This window comes from Pleurodeles waltl, chromosome 1_2 (genome assembly GCF_031143425.1).
Source record: "Pleurodeles waltl isolate 20211129_DDA chromosome 1_2, aPleWal1.hap1.20221129, whole genome shotgun sequence".
NCBI lineage: Eukaryota > Metazoa > Chordata > Amphibia > Caudata > Salamandridae > Pleurodeles > Pleurodeles waltl.
Genome location: NC_090437.1, coordinates 19,366,459 through 19,384,365, shown reverse-complemented (window position 1 = coordinate 19,384,365; position 17,907 = coordinate 19,366,459). Strand labels below are relative to the sequence as shown.

At 45.4% G+C, this 17,907-nt stretch overlaps 1 protein-coding gene across 1 annotated transcript in view; it reads right to left on the bottom strand.

Annotated features, from left to right (window-relative positions):
* Positions 1-17,907, bottom strand: part of ELP1 (elongator acetyltransferase complex subunit 1) — an 886,544-nt gene that overhangs the window by 864,027 nt on the left and 4,610 nt on the right. The gene's annotated exons all lie outside the window — the stretch shown is intronic.

The following is a 17,907-nucleotide window of genomic DNA, read 5'->3' as shown; positions in this document are numbered from 1 at the left end:
AACCAATTTAGGACTTAGGGTCCATTAGCAATCAAAGCAATAACTGACTGTATCTAAAAAGTCAGATATATGCCTAAAGCTGGCACAGTCTGCTGTAATACTAAGTGATGAAACTTGCAAAGAATAGCAAGCAGTCAAACAAAGAGGCAGTCTAACAAAATCCAGCAAGAATTCTTCCACCAACAAAAGACAATTTAGGAAACCAAAACGCCATGGTAAGCAGGACAGTAAGGTTGAATCATAAGGAGTGATCAGAAGCAAAAACCAAGTAGAGTTTAAAATTTCATACCCACTGGGGAAAAACACAAGGATATCATCACCCCTTTGCCAAAAACATGTGGGTTAAGAGTTACAATTCCTTATAATGTATCAAGATAGAAATTAAACAGAGGCCAAAACACTAGATAAAATACAATTATGCACTGCCAGATTTAAATATTCAACTTTAAACAAGCTCAAGGTGCCCAATAAATTATTCCTTATGCCAGATTTACTGTGATAGTGTCCAACCATCAATCACACTATGAGCTCGCTCCTCCGGCCGATAGCCCCTCCTCTTCTGGATGTCCTCTTTGGATTCACCAAGCCAGGACAGGACAGAAAGAGCATTCTTTGAACAGCAAGTATGCATTTGAAGGCTTTTGTTTACCAAGCTTTTTAATCCTCTTCCATCTCTCCAGGTGCTTGACTTTGTCACAAAAGGCTATGGAAGGATTGGTATGTGAAGGAGTTTTTAAAAATATTTTTACTTGAGTTGTCCACTTTAATCACATGAAAATGGTCTTTTCAACAGATTCAGAGATAAAATGTAACAAGAATTTATAGGAAAGATAATAGGTTTCACCCTTCAATGGCATTACCTGACCGTTAAGCGCTGTCAATGCTTTTTGCTGAAGCTAAAGAAAAAAAAGTCAGGGAAACAGAAAAAAGTCTGATAATGAACATGCTCCTATCGGTGATCACGCATGAGCACGGGTGTGCCATGATGCCAAGGCAGTCCCAGAGTGATGATGAATATGCACATATTCATCACCATGCATGTATGAGCATCTGTCAAGTTGGCCATATTCTTTTTTATCTTGGCTTACCTTTCCAAGACGGCAGACGCCCATCTTGGACTGGTAAATTAAAAGTATGAATTAAAAATACAATGCGTCAAAAAACATTTTTTATAGAAAGTAGTAGCCTGGCAGCTAACTGCAGATGTCAGGTTCTCTACAAAAATAGATTTTGTTAATCCAAACCAACGTGGAAGGGGGGCACAATGGTGAAGCTGGTATGAGGGTTGGGAAGTAAAATTTAAAAAGAAAGCCAAGAAGGATAGGGAGAGTCAAAGAAGCAACACATCGATTTTGAGGGGGAGGGGGCAACAGGGAGAGAAGGGGTGGGGATCTGAGGGAGAGGCAGCACATGGAGGCGAGAGAAAGAAAACACATGCACCGCCATGGAGTGCTGGATTCAAAAGGAAAACGTAAGGATACCAGCCATCCAATAAAAAGGATGATTAACAAGCCATGCCCCATGGCGGGACAAACACAAGAAGGGGAAGGAAAGATATCAAATAAGATGCAAGCAAATTAAACTGACAAAAGGCCAACCAATGGTAAGCAATGGGCTGACTCAAAGCTCACTCTAAGTATTGATATTTTACACAATGAGTCTAGGCGAGATCTAAAAATAGAGCCTACCTCAAGAGGTGTAGCTAGTCTGGATAGTTCTGCAATTTCAGGATTTAGCTACATACCCAGGACTAAACAGTAAATATTGCTAGCTGCTTCTCCAGTGAATTTCTCTTCTGATTATACTGATAATGACTAAAGGTGTTTCTTAGCTTTACTGCAGAGGCAGCTAGCTTCATACCTTATGATGCAGTAAGAAAGGGCTTAAAGGGGAGTGTTTCCACAATGCTTAGTAACTTCAGAAGCCTTCAACTATTTTATATATTTGCATTAGTTCACTTTCCTCGCAAATCATTGTAAACCAATAATATATGATGTTTCCTTCTGTTCTGCACCCTATATTACAAATTCCCTCTCTGCCATCTACAGACAAGGGAGGACTCCTCCTTTTTCCCCTTTTATGAGGAGGCATGTGTCAATGAGGAAAGATGCGCAAGACTGACAATCACTGCAAGCTTCCAAGGGAGCATTGAACCAACAGCCTTCCCTTACTAGCCAAGCACGTGAGCCTTCATACAGCTCTAATGGTGTCCCTCACTCTTGACTATCAACCTCTCTTTTGCACCATAACCTAATTCCACCTTCTTCCTGCCCCACACACCTTTCTATCAGTGCATCTCAATGTAGGAACACTGACATTTTACAACACACAACTCCACAAATTGATAACAATGCATTGTTTTGTCACCCTTTGTTATTCCAACACTCAGAACACAGCAAAAAGTGATTGTACCACTGGTATTTGCTCTCCCCCATTCCAAGTACAGTACAGTACCATGCTGTTATAAAATATTTTATTCCACCAATCAACACCCCAGGGAATCCATTGACTTGCTGGTCACATTCCTTAAAGCATAGACATTATGGAGGTCATTAAGAGCCTGGTGGACGGAAAAGACCGTCTCTCAAACTCCAGCGGTGAGGTTACCACCAGTGCAGTCCTCTTACTGCAGGCCTCACTACGAGTTTCCTGCCTGCTGGCCCAGCTAGAAACAGCCCACAACATTGACGCCGGCTCATAACTGAACAGGCGGTAATGCTGCGGTGCGTAGGGTGCACCAGCACCCATCGAGCTTTCCACTGTCTGCAAAGAAGAGAGTGAAAAGTGCGACGGGCTAGCCATGGGGGCCCCTGCACTGCCCATGCCAGGTGCATGGGCAGTGCAGGGGCCCCCATTGGGCCCCCTGCACTCCATCTCTGCCAGCCTTTACACAGCGAGGCTGCCACCATGTAGTCGCTGGCCGAAAAGGGACTCGTAATCCCCAGGGTAATGCTGCCCTGGCGGATTAGGACCGCCAGCACTGCCAGCCCCTCCAGTGGAGGAGAAATGGAGGTTCTTGCGGTCCGACCGTGGCACAACCACCACGGTCATAATGTGGCTGTCAGACCACCATATTGGTGTTAAAGACTGCCAGGGTCGTAATGAGGCCCTATGAGTTCAGCGAGTACAAAAGCGAGGAAGCATTGAAATCCTAGATCATTGGTGGATGTAAGAATTCCTCATTCAGTAAGCAGCTGCTGCAGAAGACTGCAAAATTAAAGATATTCTTGACTTGGCAAGACCTGCCCTCACTGCTGAATTTCTGGAAAGAATTATCACTTGCCATAGAAAAGATGGTGTAAACAGTATAGTATACTTCATCCAAAAGATAGGTGTTACAGATCGTTCTGCCAAAAGATTGTGATCACACTTCGGTTACACTAAAGTATACAGAAAGTGATGGATGGAATGCTTGAATAAATCATGGCCACTGGTAATTACTCTGGGCAACATCCCATTCCATCGTTCTTCAGTTAAAATCTCCCTCACACCAGCCCATGCCCTACAGTCAACAGCAAATGAAATTAATATGAAAAGGCTGGCCATTTCTGAAGCACGAGCAAACAGACTGAGCTAAGCAAACTAAGGCACACCAATTGTGAAGGACTCCTGACAAAACCGATCCACTCAGATCAAAACATAAAACAAGCGATGTGAGAAAGAGACGTCTCAAATCAAAGGGCATGTCCATCAGGAGTAGTTTGGACATCCCCTGAAAAGCCAGATGTCCTTAACCAGGCGTTGCTCCTCCAGGCCACCAAAGCAGCCGATCTTCCCATAGAGTTGGTCATATTCAGCTCACATCTGAACTTAGCTGCGTCTCTCACATCAGCAACAGCTTGGGAGAGAATGGTCCGGGCCTACTCTGGGATCTGTGGCAGCACTTCTGGACCGTGTCCCGTAAAGTATGGGTGTAGCAGCCCAAAAGGCATGCAGTGTTCACGGACCGCCAGGCTGTACAAAGAAAATAACTTTTTCCCAAGGTGGTCTAGCCTCTTGCATTCCCTACCCGGAAGGGTACGCGCAATGGGACCTTGCAGCTTGAATGATAAAGCTCTCAGGGGTATGTTTTTGGGTCAGGAAAGCCGGGTCGTTAGGCTCAAGCCTATAAACAGGAGCCTCTGTGCTGGGTTTGGACCAGGTCCACAGCAGGACATCTGTGAGGGAGTTGTTAAAGGGCAAAAGGGGTTCTGACATGGAAGCCCCAGGTTGAAGCAGCTCTGTTAGGAGGTTAGTCCTGACAGCCACCAAGGCTCAAGAACCAAGATCTCTGCAGCTCTCTACACCACCATGGAGTTAGAAGGCCCCTCCTCCATATCCACGGTAGGGGAGAAAGCATACCAGCATCAGGGGAGGTACCAGACCGTTGGCTTCACCCAGTTCCTGAATCCAGTCCATAGGGCCTTCAACCTGGTATTCTAAATAGTCCAGCGACCCCTCCATACTCTCAATTAGTCTCATACCCATAAGAATAAGTGTCAGGATCCGATCTAGGGACCAAGGTCCCTGCAAAAGTCATTATCGGTGTTGACTGACGCTGCTCCAGTTCGAAGTCGGCGAGGAATATAGGATCGATACCACCTGCTGGCCCAGGTGGTGTCAGGGGCGTCGATGCTGGAACGGCCGACGGGGAAGGTCGCAGTAGTACAACCTACGCCAGTTCAGATCCAGAGCAGATCCCTGGGTGCCCCTAGCCATGGCCAAAGCCGCCGGCATGGAAAACAAAGGGGCCCCTGCCAATCCTGTAGGACCCGAAGGCTCTCTGACAGGGCCGGACTGCCCAAACCTCAGGAGGTGTGGAACCAAACCAGAAGAAGGTTCTAAAGACGGAGGCCTAACGCAAGGACACTCCTTCTCCCACGTTGTGTCATCCAACCGATGGGGTAAATTCGAAGAGCGCTTGTGCTTCTTTGACCTTTTCTTCTTACCCGAATGTAGTGGCGGTTTTGAATGGGACAAGGAGGAGTGGTGATGGCTCCGTACCTTCCTCTCGACCGGCACCAATGCAGGGCCGGACGCCTGGCCGTGAGAGCTTTATGGATCGCTCCCTCCAAGCCTTCGGGTTCATGGCCCGGCAGTCAGGGCACGACTTCGGGTCGTGGTCGCACTCCGAGCACCGCAGGCACACTAGGTGCGGGTTTGTCACAGTCATCATACATAGGCTGGTGTGGAAAGAAAAGAACTGACGTCAGCGTGCCGAGGTGGCACCTAAATACGACCCTTGACATCATATCCGGTGACCACGATGCCAACAACGGACAGGGACTGCTCAAAGAAAAATCTTCGGATCTAGACTGACGCCTGGGGAAACCCTAAGGTAAAGAATCAGTAGCAAGAAGTCTGTATCAGACTGGAAACCCGTTGATACCCTTTTGGATACTGAAAGCCAGTATACTGTTGTCAGAGCCAAAAACGTCTCTCCGATGCAAATTAGGCTGGGGAAGTATGTACAGATAGCCTGTGGGGAGATAAGAACATACCCCCTTGGAGAAGTCCTGTTGGAAGTAGAAGGAGACCCACAATTGAGAAAGGTGGGAGCTGTTTTAGGACAGATCTTACCCCTCTTCGATCACTACAAAGGGAGCTGTTTTAGGGCAGGTCTTACCCCTCTTCGATCACTACCTATCCTCTGTGACTCAGTAGCCAATCTCTCCCAACTGATTAAAGGAGGCTCCTTTTTTCTGCTGTAGTCCTGGAGCCCACCTAACCTAACCAAGAGGAAAAAAAGAGAGGAGAAAAATACATTTTATGGTGATACGACCCCTATACATGTATGTCTCCTCTCCTCACCAGACAATCTGCAGACCCCCTAAAGGAGCTTTCCATCTGCTCAGAACGAGGACAGCTCGCTGGTACATGTTGGGAACAAGTCACCGAAATACAACGTTGTCAGGTAGGATTATATTTTCATAAACGTAACAGTTTATTGTATAAACACACTAAAATAGGGGAAAAAGAGACTGACCTACTAGCAGTAGTCCAAGAATTTAGAGAACAAGTATTCTACATAGCTCACAGTGAGGGAGAAGGGGGACACTATGGACAGGAACACTCCATGAAATACCTCTTGGATAAGTTTTATTGGCCTGGGGTGTAGGAAAGTAGCATCTTTCTACTTAGTTACCCCACTTTTGCCTGGTGTCAATGTGTTTAGACTGTAGTACATTCGGATACTGCTACCCAGGACTCCAGTGTCTGTGCTCTCTCCTCTAAATTTGATTACACAGTAACTTTTCACCCCACAATTGGCATACTGATGCGCCATGTAAGCCCCAACTATATGGCACTTAGGTACCCAGGGCATTGGTACACCACAGGTCCCCCATGGGCTGCAGCATGTATCATGAAACCCATGGGAGCCCATGCAAACTATGTCTACAGGCCTGCAACTGCACCCTGCTTGAAGTGGTGCATGCACCTTTCACTTCAGATATAAGGCCTGTGTTATACCACAGTCACTGCACTTGGACACTGTAAGTCACCCCTATGGTAGGCCCTGAAGCCCAAAGGCGGGGTGCATGGTCCTGAGTGTGAGGGCATCCCTGCATGAGCAGAGGTGCCCCTACAAACCTCAGACTCCATTCCCTGGGCGTTGTAAGTGCGGGGAAGTCATCTTAAGACATGTAGTGGACACTGGTCAATAGGAGTAGACCAACTACATAATTGCTTCTCCAAACCTAGATGTTTGGTATTAAACATGTTGGAAGCATGCAACACCAATTCCAGTGTTAGTTGCATGATAATATGTACTCTGGGGATTCCTTGGAGGCACTCCCAGATTTTCCTGCACAGCCTTGCAGGGTCTGCCTGCCAGGTGCGCTGCTGCAGCCCCCCAGACGCTGTTCCGCCCTCCTACTGCTGAGCCTAACTCGAGCGGGGGAAGGTTGAACAAAGGGTTTCCCATAGGAGAGAGTTGTGATCTCCTCTCCTCTAGGACTAGGTGCCTCTGGGCTGGGGTGGTGTGGCCTCTCAGCACCACCAGGTTGCTTTGAAGGGTTCATTTGGAACCCTTCATGCATAAACCGGTTTACACTAGTGCAGGAACCCCCAGTTCCCACTCTGGGGTGTAACCACACAAAGGACAGGGGAGTGACCACCCCTGTCCAACTCTTTCCCTAGAGAGGTGTCTGCCCGGTGGCTGGTTGATTCTGCCATCTTGGAAATAAGATGTGCAGAGGCCCCTGGGAGCATCTGACTGGTTAGGCCAGGCAGATGATATCCCTGACCCCCTCTGATAGTTGGGTCACTGCAGATAGTGACCAACCCCCTTTTTAGTATACCTTAAGGGCTCCCCCAAGGGTGGGTCCTTAGATTAGTCGAGCACGTTTTTACAAAGAACTCTCTGCAAGACTTCTTCTGCTCCTGGCCTCCGGAACTGCTGCTGGTCGCCCTTAGGAACCGAAACACGACTGAATCGAGTTGGAAGGGCTCCCACTGCAACATGGTTTCTCCCGCTCCGGCAAGAATTCTGCAACATCCATAGCTATGCATCCTCCAGGGTCACAAGGACTCTGTTTGCACCAAGAAGCAAAAAGAAATCTCACTTGAAGGGAAGGAGCCACTCCCCTGCATCTGCATACACCTTAAGATGACAACGACCGGCTGGTGGATCCTGCTCCCCCACTGACATCGAAAGGCTCTGCAACACAGGTGGTGGCTCTGTGGTCCTCTCTGGATCCAACTTGTCTTCTGACTAACTTGGAAGATGGCGGGTCCTTGCTGCAGCCCCTAGAACAGAACCCCTATGCACCACTACCGTTATTCTTACCAAGCCTTGCTGACCCTTCCTCCAGGAGATCTTCAAGCTTCAAGAAGCCTCAAGCACTCTGCAACTCCAAGTTCAGCTTCCACTCTGCAGCTCATGCGGCGTGGGACTCCTGTTCTGTTGTGCTGCTGAGGCCTCTCTGCAACTCCCTGTGCCTGCTGCCAGTAGGTGACTTGTGGGTGCTCCTATGATTCTTGACATCTTTTGTGCGTGCTGAGGGCCAGCCCTGACTCCCCTCAAAGGGTCGAGTCTCCTGGACCTTGCTAGCCCCCAAAATCCTGCAAGCCTCCTGCAACAACTCCTTACATTTGCCAATGCTTGTTGGTGGTCCTGCTGACCACTGACCCTCCTGCACTCGGACGTGAAACAGCTCGTGGGTGACTCCAAGGATCTTTCTGCATCCCCTGGACTCCACAGTTGGACTTCTTCCTTCATTGACCTGCAGGAACCTTGCACCGCCTGGACATCTGCGAGGTCTGGACACTGTCTCCTTGTTTTTCAGGTTCTTCATGACTGGAGTCCACCCTTAGGTTCCACTGACCTGCTGGACAACCAAGGCTTGTGTGATCCTTGGCAAATAGTTTACAGAGTCAACTTTTTCTTAATTCTCACATATGACTGCACCTTCAAATATGTGAGCTCATAATTTCTGCAGAGCAAAAAAACCTCTTTTGCTTGATTAAGTGCTTGGCGTTTGCTGCATGCATAACAAGCCCACATACCCATGAGTTCTAGTCCACATACATAGGACTTCTTTTAGTTTACTAACAACATTGCCATCAGGGAAGGAGTGTTTCTCAGTTTGTTTAAACACTCAGTTTTAATCAGTGTATTACTAAACCATGATGTGGTAACATATTGTCATGTACACACAGTAACTTTCCAAGAAATGTCCAAAAACCTCTCCATTAACTTGCAGATTTACTGATAAAACTATTTAGTGCATTAACAATCTGTGAAAATTGTGTTTCAGAAAACATGTCCTTTGCACATCAACATGTAAAGTATTCTGATTTGTTTTCATCCTAATAAAATATTTTTTCATCACACAGAAATATAAACAAGAGCTTTCACAGCTGAAATATATTTTGAAATGTTTGCACAATTGACTTAGTCATGTAAATGTTGTGTGTTAGGAAACACCTGACACCCTATATCCTTTTTTTACATTCTAAGCAACAGGTCACACAGTTCACCGTACAAAGTCCTGGAGCTTTGCAGTCAGAAGGAAAATTAATTGTGAGAAAAACTGACTTTTGGCCTCTGTCTGTGAACACAGAGCAAATGTGACATAAGAACAAGATTGAAAGGCATCTTGTATTGCCATTCTACTTTTCAACTGAACAGAACACCTGTTCAGTGTCAACTCGGCAGAAGGGACAAGTAAGAATTAAAAATAGGTCGACCTGATCACATAAGACTCGTCAATGCAAGTGGTCGAGAGGATTTTTCGAGCCCTGTATCCAACCTTCTTTGTACCAACTGATTTCCTCAGAGTCCTCTGGGAAGGGTCCTGAATCCTGAAAATTTCAACCGTCCGGAACGGTTGTGTGTTAGCCTATGGGACACCCGGCCTAATAACTACTCTGCACTGGAGGGCCTGTGGGATTCCTGATACTTACCTCTGGTAATTCCTTACTTTCCAGCCCTTGGGATTCTAACACGCGTGCCTTGGTTGGGCACCTCCATTCTTTTACCACTTTCTTCATATATAGTTTGCCCCCCCATGGGGTCCCATATATTTCTATGCTTTTCCTACTTGTTGCTAAGTGTATATTTTGTTGTAGATATCTACACGAAGAGAGGTACCAATGTTGGTATAGTAGTAGAATTGTAATAACTTTATTTTTGTAACACCTATTTGGATCTTTCTTGTGTGACAGTCACTGACTGACTATTGTGGTACTGTAGGTGCTTGATAAGCCTGAGGAGCTGCTCTCCACAGCTACCCCTAGAGAGCTTTGGTTATCTAGTCACCAACACCCTATTACTAAAGGTTGCCTGGACTCAGTACAGGGTGCCACACCATAGGTGTACATCATTAACTGAGCCGGCCTCCTACGAGGAGTGTATAAAGTAGTAGCTAGACTTTGTTCCTCCTGTCCCTGATGCCAGCTACTAAACCCTACTGGGGTTCCAAAAGCACCCTTCCAACCCATCTCCATCACCGATACTCCCTTCAAAAGGGTAGGAATGGACTGTGTAGGACCTCTCCCTCTATATGCCCGAGGTCACCAATATCTCCTGGTTCTGATAGATTATGTGACCCGATACCTTGAGGCAATCCCCTTACATAGTATGGCCTCTCCGACAGTGGCCCAGGTTACGATTACCTTCTTTTCGAGAGTAGGGTTTCACCGGGAAATACTAACAAATCAGGGTACCTCATTTATGTCTTGCCTCATGTCCCAAGTATGTAGGAAGTTGGGTATCCAGCAAATCCACACTACTGTAGACCACCCCCAAAACAGATTGCCTAGTAGGACTCTACACTCAAACTAGAAATCTATGCTCAGAAAAATCATCAATGAAACCGTGAAAACACTGGGATAAGAAACTCCCTTCAGTTTTACTTGCTATACACATGAACAAAAATCCACAGGCTTCTACCCCTTGAAACTGTTGTTTGGAAGGAAACCACGTACCCTTTTAGACTTGGAACGATGGGAGGAGGAGGAAGATGAAGGGCTACCATTGTTGAGGTAGTGCTCCCAACTGAAGGATACCCTTACCACTCTATGGGAGGAGGGTCACTTCAACCTCATCATAGCACAGAGGAAGCATAAACCTGTAAATGGCCAAGGCACAAAATTACAGGAATTCAATGTGAGGGATAAGGTGCTCCTTTTACTCCCTGGCACCGACAAGAAATTTCTGGTAACCTGGCAAGGTCCCTATACCATCACCGAACAAGTAACCCTGTTAACCTATCGAGTAGCTGTTCCACATAGCAAATGGGTGGGACAAGTATTTCACATAAATCTATTGAGGAAATGGGAGGAGCCCCCCTCACAACGGTGGACCCTTGTACCATCCGTTGGTCTGATTCCCTCCTACAGATATTTCGATACGCCCAACCGAACCCTTGGAGGGACCAACCATAAACATGGGAGAACACCCGTCAGACTACCAAAGAGTACAGCTAAACGTCCTGTTACAAAAGTTCCCCAGTCTTATGCCTTGTCGCCCAGGTTGAACCATGCTGGTTGCTCACAATATAGTCACTGAAGATACCCATGTGGTCCGATTAAAACCATGTTGGATTCCGAAGGCTAGATGAAAGATGATGTAACAGGAGGTCCAAGCAATGATAGAGACAGGGATCATAGAACCTTCTCACAGTGAATGGTGTTCCCCGGTGGTCTTGGTTCCCAAATCTGATGGCAGTTTGAGGTTCTGGGTAGACTTTCACAATTAAATGCCATCTTGTGATTTGACACATACACCATGCCCCGGGTAGATGTTTTAGTAGAAAAGCTTGTAAAGGCAAAGGTGAGGTCCACCTTGGACCTCACAAAAGGGTACTGTCAAATACCCTTTACCCAGGCTGCCAAAAAAAACAGTATTCACTACCCCTACGGGTCTCTATCAATTTTGTGTTACGGTTTGGCCTTCATGGTATCCCTGCTACCTTTCGGCGCCTTATGGACAACCTCCTGTAACCACACACTGAATATGCAGGGGCCTACCTTGGCGACATTGCGGTATACATTACAGACTGAAATACCCATCTGTATCATTCAGAACAGGTCCTTTTGTCCCTCACACAAGCTGGACTTACATCGAACCCAAAGATGTCTTTACTTGATATCAACCACATAGAATATTTGGGGTATTCCATAAATGATCGAGTAATACAACCCCACTTAAGCCAAGTGGAAGCTATTCGTCACATACCACAGCCTACTACACAAAACATAAGTCAGATCATTTTTTGGGCTCATGGGTTACTACTGTAGATTCATCCCACACTTTTCAGACATGGCAAGTCCCCTATTGAATCTTTTAACACAAAGCTGCACAGGAAAACACATTGAGTGGTCAGAAGCACAGGAGTTCGCCTTTTCTGAACTGAAGAAGGTACTCTACCACCCCCCCCTTTTACCATGCCCCATTTTTACTCAACCATTTGTGTAACAAACAGATGCTTCAGGACAAGGTCTAGGGTCAATTTTGTCACAACCAGACGAGAGAAGTGACTTAAGGCCTCTTTTGTATGTAAGTCGTAAACTCTTCCCTTGAGAGCTACACTATGCCATCACTGAAAAGGAGAGCCTCACTATTAATTGTGGAGGTCCTTCAGTACTACCTTATAGGGTGCACTTTCTATCTTCTAACCATCATGCCCCTCTTGTTTGGTTGGCACAGAACAAAGACACTAACATGAAAATTCTTTGTTGGTTCATGGTATAACAGCCTTATTCCTTCTTGGTCTTCATGTCCCAAGGAAATTGCAGGGGAATGTGAACTATCGGTCTCACTGTTATCACCGAATGGCCTGCTAGTCCATTCTTAGAAGGGAGGCAATGTAATACCGTGTGGGAGGAGACCTGGAATTCCAAATTAGCTGCTTCAGTGGGCCTTATTATGGTTACCCACCCCGCACCAGACACCCAACACTGGAAGAAGGTGCCAATTGTTGCTGAGACAACTGAAAACGAGGCAGTGACAACAGGAGAGCAGCAGATAAAGTAGGAAGAAGGACGAGCGGTTCAAGCAGAGGAGCGAGAGACCCAAGAAGCAGAGACAAAGAATTTGTTGGTGGCCTACTAGGAAGCAGAAGGAGGACTGACTGAAGACGCCAAGGACAGTAAGGGCCAGATGTAGCAAGATATGCTTTTGCAATTCCGAAATTGCGAGTTGCTGCGACTCGCAATTTCAGAATCGCAAAAGCAAATGCAGAATGGTGTCTCAGACACCTTCTGCGACTCGCTATGGGGTCGCAAAGACCCACCTCATCAATATTAATGAGGTGGGTCGCATTTTGCGACCCCATTGCGAGTCCCTGCACTCACAGGGATGGTGGCCTGCTGAAGTCAGCAGACCTCCATGTCTGTGACTGCTTTTTAAATAAAGCAGTTTTTTTTTTTTCATTTTGCAGCCCGTTTTCCTTAAAGGAAAACGAGTTGCAAAACGAAAAAAATACCGACACCATTTGGTTTTGGTTTTTTCAGAGTAGGCAGTGGTACATAGGATCACTGCCTGCTCTGAAAAAAATATTTTTGTCGACATTCACAAAGGGGAAGGGGTCCCATGGGGATCCCTTCAGTTTTGCGAATGAGTTACCACCAGTGTGACACTGGGGGTAACTGCGAGTTGCTTTGCGACCGCATTCGCGGTCACAAAGCAAGTCTGAATTGCGATGCGAGTCGCAAATAGGAAGGGAACGCCCCTTCCTATTTGCGAGTCGCATTCACAAATTGCGAGTCGGTCCTGACTCGCAATTTGTGAATGTGCATTGCGGGAGGCCGTTTGCATGGCACAAACTGCGATTTTCGCAGTTTGCGACATGAAAACGGCTTGCTACATCTGGCCCTAAGTCCCAAGGTGTGCAGAAAACTAGTCTGGCGGCACGACCCAGCGAGGGGGAGAGGAGCGTCGGAAAGTCTGACCGCCTTACTTGCAGCTGTCCACCCTGGCAGTTCACAAGCTAAGGAGCACACCATGGGCCCTGATGCCACAACCCCAGAGTATTGTGGCCTAAGGCAAGTGCTGGGGTGGGAAGGTGGTATGAACCAGTGGTGGGCGGGGCTAATGGCCACAAATGAAGACTTGTGACAAGCCCCAGTATGTTTTTTTTTTGTAAACACTTTGTTGAACATATCTTGCACAACAACACTGCACGGTGGTGTCTGTGACCACAGAGGAAATCTGTAGCTGGCTTTCTCTTGGAATTAGCTCGATACTTGAGCTAATAACAATATTGTTGTTTTTTGGGGTTTTTTTTGAGTGCCGTGTCATTGCTGAAGCTGGGACCTGGGGGGAAAACCGGAGCACTGTGCAAACTAGAAGACAACAACCTGAGTTTAAAGGAAGTTAGAGAACCCAAGGAAAAGGGAGATAAGACCCCGCTATTTTTTTGTTTTATATACCAGCACTGTGCAATAAAACTGTCTAACTTTTGGGCATTAGGACTTTGCTTTTCTCTTTGGGTTAGTGAGAGCAAAGGATGATTTGCCACTATCCCGCACAAAGAACCCCTGAAAATACAACAGGGCCATAATAAGAACGGTTTATAAAAAAGGGTGATGCAACAGCGTTTGGCAATTATCGCTGTATTAGCCTAGTGGATGTGGGTGAGAAGGTTTTTTCAAAAATGCTGTTGTGCCTACTAAAAGACTGGATAGGTGAAAATAATATAATCCTAATCGGGCAAGGCGGGTTGAAAGAAGGCCACTCAACCTTAGACCACTGCTTTAGATTGTGGGCAATGGCAAAGAAATCAGTATATCTTAAGAGGCAACTGATCTGTTGTTTTGTCAATTTCCATGCTGCATTTGATCTGGTGAACCACAATATTTTGTGGGACACCCTGATCAGCCTCGGAGTTCATAAAGATCTACTTTTGATTCTCAGGGGTTTACACAGCCAGAATTGGGCACGGGTGATAATCGATAAGGCAGGCAGTTTAACCAGGAAGATACAAGCCAACAACGGCCTGCGCCAGGGCTGTGTGTTAGCCCCATTATTATTTTCCTTATTTTTAGAGGATTTGCTTAGTATCCTGAAAGAAGTCAAAGGCTTAAGCTCTAAGATGAATGGTTTGCATGTCCAGTGTCTGTTATATGCTGATGATTTGAAGATAATGGACTTGACGGAATTAGGCCTTCAAATGAAACTGGATGTCTTTTACGAATACTGTTTAAGGAAGAAACTTTTAAAAAATGTTGAGAAGTCAAAGATTATGGGGCTAGGGAACAGAAATGTAAAGTATAATTGATCTTTGAGAGGAAACTGTTGAAAAGTAAGTCCACACAAGGGGTTTGTGGAGAGTCTCTTCCTTTATTAACTCATAAGTTAATTTACAGCCCAACCATCCGTGAAGCGCCTCTCAGGAACAACTCTTGATGGACGATCCTTTTCCCACTGTATCTGTCTCCCTGACCTCCACCGTTTCCTCTTGAATCTGTCTCTCCAGGTTCTAGCCCCAGTTCTAGAATACTACATACCCCCCCTCTACAACACAAACAAAAAAAAGGAATTAAATAAAAACAAAGCGTTAAACATAGTCCCTCAAATAAGCAGGGCTCTGCAATTTCCTATTAGACTTCCTCGAATAGCTTCTTTCTTCCACCTCTTCCGGGTCACTTCCAACTTTGGACGAATCATCCTGCACCACTCCACCCTTATACACAACAACCCTATTAAGATTCCACACACGATGATCACTGGTTTTGACAGCATTGGTAAAAATCTTGATGACTCGCATGGGTTTAGACAGGTTGTTCCCACAGGTTGATAATTCAGGACATTTTATCAAAAACAAGTCCCCAATATTCACTTTAGTCACTTTGACCGCATGACCAACAGACATTTTTTGTGTTTGACCCCACACAGCTGAAGAAAGTCCTCCATTTCTCTAGAAAAAAGCTGAACCCCATTGTCTGTAAGTAATGTTTCAGGTATGCCTTCCCTCAGAAACAGATCCTTCAGAAAACGTACGACATTTTGTGTCTCAATACCTCTAGAAAAATGTATTTCAGGCCAACGAGAAAACATATCAATAACTACAATGATACATGATTCCTGACCATTACCATGTACCGGCCCCAGTATGTCTAGGGCACTAACTCTCCAAGGCTTCTCAGGACGAGTTCTCAACAAAATGGGTTGAACTCTCGGTTTCACACTTTTCTCATTCACGGCACATTAAATACATTCCCTTACTAGACGTTCAATTTGGATATCCATACCAGGCCACCAATAACTAGATTACAATCTCTCCTTGGTCGTAGAGATGCCTGAGTGACCATCATGAGCTATGTCTAACAACTCCTTTCTTAGTTTATCCGGGGGCACCAACCTAGTACCCCGTAACAGCAAACTATCCCTGGTTGCTAGCTGGTCTTTAACACACCAAAAATCCTCACATAGGTCCCCTCCTTGATGTTTGTGCTTCCAACCACCCTAGATAAGACCAATCACTCTCTGTAGAGTACAATCATCTTCCAATTCATGGCTCCATCTGTCCTCTGAAATCACAGCATGATTAATTTCACAAACAAAATCCACATCCTCCTCACAAACATCATCATCCATTAATCACGTTCCATTCTCAGAAACCACAATCACATTCTCAACTCAGGAATGTACTTTACCTCGAAATTAAACTCTTGAAGATCAACCACCCACCTGGATATCCTAGAGGAGATAGAATCTATCCGTTTCTTGTTGAAAACCACCTCACACAACGGTTTATGATCAGTTCTTACAATGAAAGTTGTGCCCCATAACAGATTTTTCAACTTCTTGATGGCCCAATGAACAGCCAGTGCCGCTCTCTCAATTACAGAATATTTGCTTTCAGAGCCTTTAAGACTCCTTGATAAAAACATAATGGTGTTCTGCGGCCCACACCCACCTTGCTGCAAAACAGCTCCCAGACCTTTGAGGCTGGCATCAGTTGTAATGATAGAACTTTTTTTTGGATCAGAATTCTTGAGACGAGGTGCCAAAGATAAGTTATCTTTGATCATCTTAAACTACTTTTCACACATGTCACTCCACACAAAATCCACGCCTTTCCTCAAAAGGCCTCTCATATTGTAAGTAATTTCAGCAAAATTCTTAACAAATTTATGATAATATTCAACCATACCTAAGAACCTCATGAGTTCCTCTTTCGTAGTAGGAGAAACCATTGCTTGAATGGTACTCACGAGATCAGATTTAGGGGCAACACCCTCACCAGTTATAGTGTGGCCTAAATAATCAATCGTCTTAGTATCAAACCTGCACTTTTCCAATTTCCCAGTTAGCTTGTGATCACTCACTCTCCTTAACACTTGCCTGACCCTAGCACCATGTTCAGCATGATCCTTCCCATATCCAAGAATATCATCCTGGTGTACACAGACGCGATCTAACCCTTTAAGCACCCTTTCCATAACTCTCTGAAACACAGAAGCAGCCAAGATTAAACCAAAGGGAAGTCTGGTATGCCTGAACGTACCAAAAGGTGTTATAAAGCCAGTAAGATCTATAGAATTTTCATCAAGCTGAATCTAATGATATGCTGAGGCCAGATCAATAGTGCTGACCAATTTCGCATCACCAATCATCATGAGCAATTGAGCAATGTTAGGTAACGGGCACCTATCCACCACTACGCATCTGTTCAATTGCCTGAAGTCAACACATAACCTAAGTGAACCATTGGACTTTCTGGCCGCAACCACTGGGGCCAACCAAGCAGTACTTTCCACCTCCTCAATGATACCTTGAACCTTGAGTTTATTCAACTCACTTAGCATTTCGTCCCTGACATTAACAGGAACAACTCTAACCTTACTGCAAAATGGAATCTAACGTGGAACAACCTTGATGTTATGTCGATAACCCTTTAATCATCCAAATTCATTCCTGAAAACTCTGGGAAATTCTTGAGATAAAACTTGCTGTAAGTCCAAATCAGTAGCGGAAGCCTGATGTGACACACAATCGATAGAAGAAACATTTTTCAATATAATGGGATTCTCACTATTAGGATCCAACATTACTCCAAGATCCTTTTGATGCTACCAGCTTATGATACTGTCACCCCTGTTCGACCCATAAATCTTCCCAGAAGTAAAAAGACCTTTGTATTCAATGAAACCAACAAAATATTCATGCAAGTGAATCACTTCCCCACAATAAGCACATGGTCTGATGTCTGGTTTGAGAAGAGTAACACTGCCTTTAAGAGAACGACAGAAGAAATCATTAGACACAATCGTAACCTTCGCACCCGAATCAAACAAAACCGGAGTCTTCTTCCCTTCAACAACAATAGAGTTGAGAGGGCCTCTACCCTTACCTACTTGAAGTACAATCTGTCCACAGTCTAAACCATCAGCATCCAAACCATCATCATCACCGGTATGAACATCATAAACACTTTGTTTAGCCTTTCTTAACCTACACACAGAGAAAAAATGCCC